This window comes from Spermophilus citellus (assembly GCF_964194105.1).
Source record: "Spermophilus citellus genome assembly, chromosome: 13".
In the NCBI taxonomy this organism is placed as follows: Eukaryota; Metazoa; Chordata; class Mammalia; order Rodentia; family Sciuridae; genus Spermophilus; species Spermophilus citellus.
In genome coordinates, this window is record NC_138193.1 from 24,791,904 (window position 1) to 24,800,672 (window position 8,769).

The following is an 8,769-nucleotide window of genomic DNA, read 5'->3' on the forward strand; positions in this document are numbered from 1 at the left end:
TTGTTTTCTTGGTGGCTGTAGTGTACATATCCATATTTTTCCTGTGTTGAGGAAGACTCCCAAGTTGCAGTTTGTGGGTGCATTATGTCACACTTTTGCTCAGCTTTTCCTAAACATGAGTACAGGTATAGCTGCAGAAAGTTCCCCAGATAGCAAAGAAACTGCTGAAAAATCAAAGGCAATCTGTGCTACGGACAATTACAGATTTTTACCCTATTTAATCCAGAGACCATGAGATTCGGTCTGGCAACATAAAAAAAGAAAAATAGAAACAGCAAATATTTAGCAGTCTCTTGAACTCAAACATTTTTCCTACTCCAAGAAAGAAGCAGGAGATCGAGGTTAAACCCTCAACATGGTGTATCAACTCATTGAAGATAATAAATGAGCAGGAAGATGACAGGAACACACTCTTCAAGGACATATGGAATCTTGCAGAGGATGGCTAGGGAGATGTGTGATTGTTGGACTTAAATTTACAAAGGAGAAAGAAAAAATACAGAGACAGATAGTGGAAGATGGAATGGGATGAGAGGGAGGGGAAAAAAAGAGACTAATACAAAGGCTGACATAAAGTTAGATGGACAGGAAAAAAACAGAAAGATAAAAAGGAAAAACTCCCCTCACTCCAGGTCAGCAGCCCTGAAACACTGCCCACCATTAGAAGTTGTTTGAGTGTGCGGCTAGTTGCTGGGGGACCTTGTTGCAATCCAGTGCTCTAGGTACTCACAGCATGTGCAGGGGAGCCTGCAGGTGTCCTGGGGTGCTATGGTTGGGAATTTCCTACCAAGGTGGCATGGGGAAAGAAAGGGACTTAAAACCAAGGATGCAGCTGCCACCAGAAGCCTCCCTCTCACCTGTGATCTAGATGCTATCTTTTCTGAGTCACCCATTTTACTGCTGGTAGAAGCCACTGTCAAATTTCTACTAACTCTTGGAGACTCACCTTCCCATGACTGCCCATGCTCATGGCTGCACATGGTTGTCTCCACCCCTACCATGTTTATAGAAATATGAAACTCTATCCTTCAGCAGTATTCAGACACAAAGCCACACATCATAAAATGCTTACAAGCTAGCACTTATGACTAGAGGTCTATGATGAAGAACTGGGACTAAAGCTAGCATGTACAAGATAACATCTTAAAAATCCACTTTATGAGGAGATATTTTAGCTTCATAGATAGGAAGATTATCCTCAATTACTTCATGGATTCAACACACTGTCCAGAAAAATTCAAGAGGATCTTTCTTAGAAATCAACAAGCTGATTCTAACATGCACAGGGAAATACCAGAACTTTGGATAGGCAAAGATATTTGAATAGAAATCAGATACTCAGAGGATTGCCTTTATGAAAAACATTTTACAAATCTGCAGTAAATAAGACAGTATGGTATTGCTGTAAAGAGATCTGTGGATCAAAAGAACAGAATAGGTTTAGAGATAGACCCATGAAGACATGGTCAGCTTGTTTTGACAAAATCAAAGGCAAGCAGTGGAAAGGGGAGAGCTTGTCAAGAAATGATAATGGAATAATTATCATATATATGCAAAACCAGTTGAGGGCCAGAAGCAGGGGCAAAGTCCTCCAAAGTCAGGTAATTAAGCAGAGCTGAGGCCTCTCTCCTCACACACTTGCCAGGACATGAGCACCTGCCCTCCGCCTGAAGGAAATTGTCTGAACTTACCATGGGTTTCCACATGCTGTGTACCATCCAGGACCAGCGGTGTTGAGGGGTGTGGCCCAGATGCACAATGCCTGGTGCCCCCACTTCTCCCTGCAGCAAGCCACCTTTTCAGATTTCTGCTGATCCACAGCCTCTGCTTTCTGATTAGGCCCTTCCAGGTCCTTAATCTGCAGCTTCTTTCAGTTTTGTGGCACGTGGAGCATGTTGGCGGTACAGTGGCCCCTGCTGCTGATGCCCTGTGTGAGACAGCCATGCTGAGGTGGGGCTGAGCAACATAGACCAGGGGAAAGAAGGGGGGAAGCAAGGCAGTGGGTGGACAGGTACAAGATGGAGGAGGGGAAGAGCAGGTATAGAGTGAGGGTCTGGATGGCAGGCTCAGGAAGGATGGATGGACAAGGTTCCTGAGCAAGAGAGGCAGGATGGGAAAAAGCATACCCCAGGCATCTCATATCTCAGAAGGCCTTGTGAGAGTCTTAATAAGGTGGGTCAAGGCAGTCTCTTCTTGGAATATTGCTGGAAAAATTGGCAGGACCTTTCTGTGTTCTCACAATCAAAACGACATTTTCTTCAAGGATCCAGATGTGAGCAAAGCTAACCATTCACTCACTTTTAAAGCTAATAGATTTTAATTTTAGAAGGAAAAAATATGTTTGGAAGTTTTAATTATGTTTGAAAATTTCGATAAAGATTTAAAAGTTTTAAAAATTAAAATTTGAAAATGTATTTTAGGTTTGCAAATTTACTTTTGGAGAATTAAGTGCATTTAATTTTTGAAAATGTAAGTTGTTTGCTTTAATTTAGCAGTTTAAATTGGACAATGTGAATGTTTTTTAAAAATTAATGGCATCACAGTTATTTTCTTAAAGAACTTGTTGCTCTCTGCATGTGTACAGACAAATCATCCAAACACATCAAAATAATCCAATTTAAACACCATTTATATATATATACTGCTACATGTCAGATGCACACACAATGTAGCCCATGCATCACACTTGCTGTGCTCTCCCTGTCTATACTGGCAGAATCCCACTTTCTCCATCAATCAGGCTCACTCTGCATCCCCCTGCAGCCCTGGGCACCCGCCAGGCTCTCCCTCTCTATTGCCTTATGCTCAGCCAAGAGCCCTCCTTACCCAAATGTCACACAAGGAGTCCCTTGCCCTCTGGAGAGGTATTGACAAGCTCAGGGGCCCCCAATACAACCTCTGCTGCAGCCTGACACTTCCTTTTTCTCTCCAGATGACCCAAGTGGGCATACGCATCCACAATAATACAGGGGATGAGTGTTTACCAAAAGACCTGCATGATTTCGGAATCTTCAAGGGCCCCACACTTTCTAGGAATGTCTAAAGTGGAATAACCAGTCCTGGAGGGCTTGCATTCCCTGCATCAGTTCCATTGCAGAGAACTCCTCCAGTTTCCCATTCCTGCTTTGTAAGGCATGTGATGAGAGGAGAAGACTGATGATCTTAACACTGGTGGTTTCAAATGCAACAATGAATGAAGTGGGAGCACGTGTGGGGAACAGGAACCCAGAAGCAAGGCTCTTGAGCCTGGGGAGCTGATAAAGCAAGAGTGCCATTCTGCTAGCACAATGGTAAATGGCAGCACTTGACGGTACCTTGTCATGTGTGTGTGTGTTTGAAATTGTCATTAATAAAATGCTTATCTCCACCATGCGGCCAGCGCAATGGTTTCATTAATGAGGTTCTTGGCATAAAAGTTAGCTAGAAGAGATCGAAATAAAACACACAGACTCAGTGACCTTATTTCCATTGCCAGGTCCGAGACAGCTCCCCTCTCTGGTTCCCTCCACTAACCGCCCAGCAGGGCAGCAAGGATTACTCAGTAGCAGGAGAGAGAGAGAGAGAGAACACGCCTGGGAGTAGCTTTTTATTGGGGAACAAGAGATTCAGGGGAGAATTCCATTCAATGAAGATTGAGGGGGGACTGCATTCCAAGGTCAGGGTCAGTGATTGGGCCCCAGGGGTCAGTGGTCAGTCACACCCCCACACGGATGGGTTCTCTCATCAGGAAAGGGCCGGGAAAGTTCCGACACAGCCAGAACGCCTCAGACCCTTAACGGGAGCCACCCAATCACGTGTCAGAAATGGCTTCCCATACTTATCCACTGCAAGCACAAATATAAAGAGCATCAAATCTATAAAAAAAAATTAAAAGGGAAATCTTAGTGCAGGGTGCCCTCCCTTCCCATGATTCCTCAACTTGGGGAGAAGTGATCTTCCTCCAGCAACTCAGCAGATTTTCAGTGAAGGAACTTTTGTCGTCAGTTTCCTTTTTATAGCACCTAGGGTTGCTGTACAAGTCATGCATATGCTCAAACGAGAGTGCTCACTCTGTTCTCCAAGTTTCCATAAGAGTGTTGAGTATAGACCCAGAGAGTAGAACCATTAAAGTCAACTCCTTTGAGTGACATTTGAGATAGCAACATACAGATGCCCACAAACATCTAAGTCCTTGGGTTTCCCTACTGGGCTTTGGAAAGGTTCTGTGAAACTCCCTTAATATCATTTAAGCTGGGCACAGTGATACATGACTGTAACCCTAGTGGCTCCAGAGGCTGAGACAGGAGAATCCTGAGGTCAAAGCCAGCTTCAGCAACTTAGCAGGTCACTTAGCAACTCAGTGAGACTGTGTCTAAGTAAAATTTTTAAATGGCCTGAAGATGTAGCTCAATGGTTAAGCACCCCTTGGTTCAGTCCTCAGTACCCCTCAAAAAACATTTAAATATTTAGTTGATCATTTTACTCTGACTATAATCCATTGCATTTTGACAATATGTAAACATAAAGAAGTTGTTGTGTGTATTAGAAATATTCTAAAACTCATCAGGTTTTTGGTCATCTAAGTGTATAAAAAATTTTCTTTCCTAGAGCATTTAAAATATGTGTGGGCATTTTGTTTCAAGGCACAGACACATGACTGTAAACTCAGTGACACAAGAGGCTGAGGCAGGAGAAGTGCAATTCTGAGGTCAGCCCCAGGAGCTCATCAATTTAGCAAGAACCTGTCTCAAAACAAAAATGAAGACTAGATATATTGCTCAGTGGTATAGCAGCTCTGGGTTCAATTCCCAAAACCAAAAATTATGTAGTTTTTATAGTAATACTGTCTTACACATAGGTATTTAAAAATATGCCACCAATATTCTATGTCACTTTAGGTAAAATAGAGATATAGTATAATCACCATTATTCCACTTAACCTCCTGACCCACCTGCCTAGCAGTCTGCCTTCTCTATTGAAGGTGAATGATTATAAGATTGTCACACATAACTGGTTTGAGACTTACCATATTGAAGCAGTTATTTTCTGGTTCATTTGGGAAACTGATTATTCTTCATAAAAACAAGGGGAAGATGTAAATATACTGTGTATTTGTGTATGTGTGTTTTAGAAAGTGAGGGGCTCATGCTATACTACACAATTATAGTGTGATGAATAAAGGAAACACACCACATACACCCCACATCTAAAAATGACATGAGGGGCTGGGTTTATAGCTCAGTGGTAAAGTGCTTGCCTCGAACATGTGAGGCCCTGGGTCTGATCATCAGCACCACATAAAAATAAACAAATAAAAATAAAGATATTGTGTCCATCTACAACTAAAATTTTTTTTTAAATTAAAATGACATGAAAACTTACCATTTTGAAGCATGCTGTTATAACGTGCTGATGAGCACATTTGGTGGCATTCAGTGTCAAGGTGCCTAAGATAGGAACACATAGCAATGCAAAAAAAAAGAAAAGAAAAGAAAAGAAAAACATCTGGAGTGACTGATCTTTTCTATAAAACATATAAATTTACGATTCAGGTATCCACTTCTGGTTATGTGTTACAAGCAAAAGATGGGTTTGTAAACACAGTTTCATAGGAAAAATAAGTTCTAGGGCTCTCGGGTCTAATTACACAGTAGGCTGACTATATATATTTATGTGCAGTGCATTCAAAGATGAATAGAAACACTTTCAATGATGCAAAATATTAGAAATAAAAAATATGTGAATTACTAATTGTATCATATGATATATACATATATTAAAACTTCACTCTCGGCCTAATAGTTACAATACCTATCTATAAATTAAAAATTATTTAAAAATGCAGTAATGTGGATTCAAAAATCAGTAATGTGGGCTAGGTTTGTAACTCAATGGTAGAGTGTTTGCCTAGCCTGCATGAGGCACTGTATTTAATTCTCAGCACCACATAAGGATAAATCAATAAAATAAAGACATTGTGTCATTATACATCTAAAAATACTTTTTTAAAAATGTAATAACTCCCAGGTCACTCCCAAATTACAATTTAACTTGCCTTAGAAAACTTTTAAATAACTCATGAGAACTATCGCTGTGTAGATGACCTGAAGTGAAGACAAGCAGAAAACGTGTAGCCATAACCCTTAGAATGAAGAATGGCTGATTACTGTGTAGCTGAATCTTAAATAAAAAGATCTCTCACACACACTGCTTCCGTGTTTGTTATCATAAATTCAATATTTACATATCCCAATAAATTTAAATAAAATCAGTATTTGTGGGTGTTCCATTGACCCCAAAAGCTAACACTACAAAAAAACTAAGGTAATATTTTTTTATTCTGTGATTAGCTTTTAAATAGGATTTATAGACACTCCAGTGCCTTATCTTAATAAAAATTTTATTTTTCCCCTGTGTGTTGGTATGTTTTCCAGTTCCACTTAATACATAAAAAGGGAAAGGTATAATTTGGAGTATCTCATATAGATTCAGTGCTAGAGAAGTTTGGGAGCCTGTATCATACACTATATATCCTTTAATCCCAGAAGTATGACAACCATTGTAAATTATAGAGTAGAATAAAAGGTAGCCAAAATCAAAAGATACATAATATTATAAAATATGTGGGAAGCTTCAATATTCCATGAGTATGGCTTTTTCTTTTCACCCTCATTATTGGACAGTTCTTTCTGGTTAAACTTTCCTGATGGTTGCCCAAGTCTAAAAAGGTATTTGATATTGGACAAAAACATTTTTCTAAATTATTTGACATGAGTCAAATATCCTCAGGGGTGAGTTACTCCTGGGACCTTTATGATGAACTGCTTGGTTTCTTCGAGTTTTTGTTTCTGTTTTCTACCAGACATGCCAGGAACCAGGATGGGTCAGTGTCCAGCTGAACATGTTGCTTCCTGGGCAACCATCAGGAATATGTCTCTACAATGGTTCTCCTTTTCACAAAATATGCCCTGGTGACTCTTGGTTTCTGGGGTATTCAAAATCCCTGTGTTGGGATGTTGTTTTGCTTTCTCAAATTTCAAGGCTTTTAGAAGTACTGCCATTCTATAAGGTAAAAAAAATGTGTTTGATACTAGGGATTGAATTCAGTAGTGCTTAAACACTGAGCCACATCCCCAGTGCTTTTTATTTTTATCTTGAGACAGGGTGTCATAAGTTGCCTGAGGCCTCAATTAGTTGTGGAGACTGGCTTTAAACTTGGGATTCTTCTGCCTCGGCCTTTTGAGTTGCTGGGATTAAAAGAATGTGCCACCCTGCCCAGCACCTATATGGTAAAAGATTAAGGTACTAATTCAAGATAGAGAAATCTGGTGCTTATTTTCATGTTCTTATATCTTATGCATAACTGTCTTAATGTCTTCATAATTACAAGAAGAATAAAGGTCTGATTTATGGGAAATTATTTTCTAAAAGAATTGATGTTTCTAAATATTACTGGAGATATTTTATTTTTATATCTGTTATGTAGAACCTTTAGTAAAGAGGAACTGTGTCACCAGTGAGATAGTAAATCATGATTCAACACATAAAACTGTTAACACATTAACACATTTTTACTTTTATTCAGTAACCAAATGCATACAAAATGTTAATAAACTATTTCAAAATACACTGTAAAGTCTCAAAAATATATATTAGCTCTCAGGAAAAGACTTCTCATAAAATGATCTATGTTTGAAATTTTTTCTCCAGTTTTCAAAAGTTAGGATATTGAGTAATCTTTGATTTATAATATATTCATATCTTTTCAGAGATTAGTTTACTGCACTATTCTATGATACTTGTTAGAATTTCTTTATTTTTACCACATCAGCTGATAATAAATTTTAACAAAAAGTTAAAGGCAATTCCTCATTTCTTTACCACATACATCATGATACGACATACAGATGAGGACTTTGCTATATTTTTTTATATTTCTAATGTGTTTTCTCCATTAAAGATATTTTGCTGTTATTTAAGGCATGTATTTCAGGCAAATGTCTTTCCACATTCCCTATAGGTATCTGGTTTCTAATGTTTAAAAAAAAAATTGAAATTCGAGTAAAGACTTAGGCACAGTATTTACATTGTTCAGGGTTTTTATGCACTGTGAATTCTCCAGTGAGTAATAATGTTTTTAGCAATTGCAAAAAGGTCTGGAAAAGTGTTTAAACTTGCATTGTCTGTCCCCATTTTTATTTCTCTGATGTTGAACAAAGCATGCTCTTAGATGAAATCTTTTCTTACACTCTTCACATATATAGGGCTTCTCCAATATGAATTTTCCAGTGTCAAATAAGGCATGTTCTTTGAGTAAAATCTTTCATACATTCTTCACATTTTTACAGTCTCTCTCCTGCATGAATTCTCTGGTGTTGAATAATGCACTCTCTGAGAGAGACCTTTCCCACATTTTTCACGTTTGTAGGGCTTCTCTCCAGTATGAACTCTCTGGTGTCGAGTAAGATGTGCTTTTAGATTAAAACTTTTCCCACATTTTTCACATTTGTAGGGCTTCTCTCCAGTATGAATTCTCTGGTGTCGACTAAGGCATGATTTTTGAGTAAAACCTTTCCCACATTCTTCACATTTGTAGGGCCTCTCTCCAGTGTGAATTATCTGGTGTTTTGTGAGATTTGAGTTTCGATTAAAAGTTTTGCCACATTCTTCACATTTGTAGGGCTTCTCTCCAGTATGAAGTCTCTGGTGCATTGTAAGTCGAGATCTTCGATTAAAAGCTTTGCCACATTCATTACATTTGTAGGGCTTCTCTCCAGTATGAATTTTCT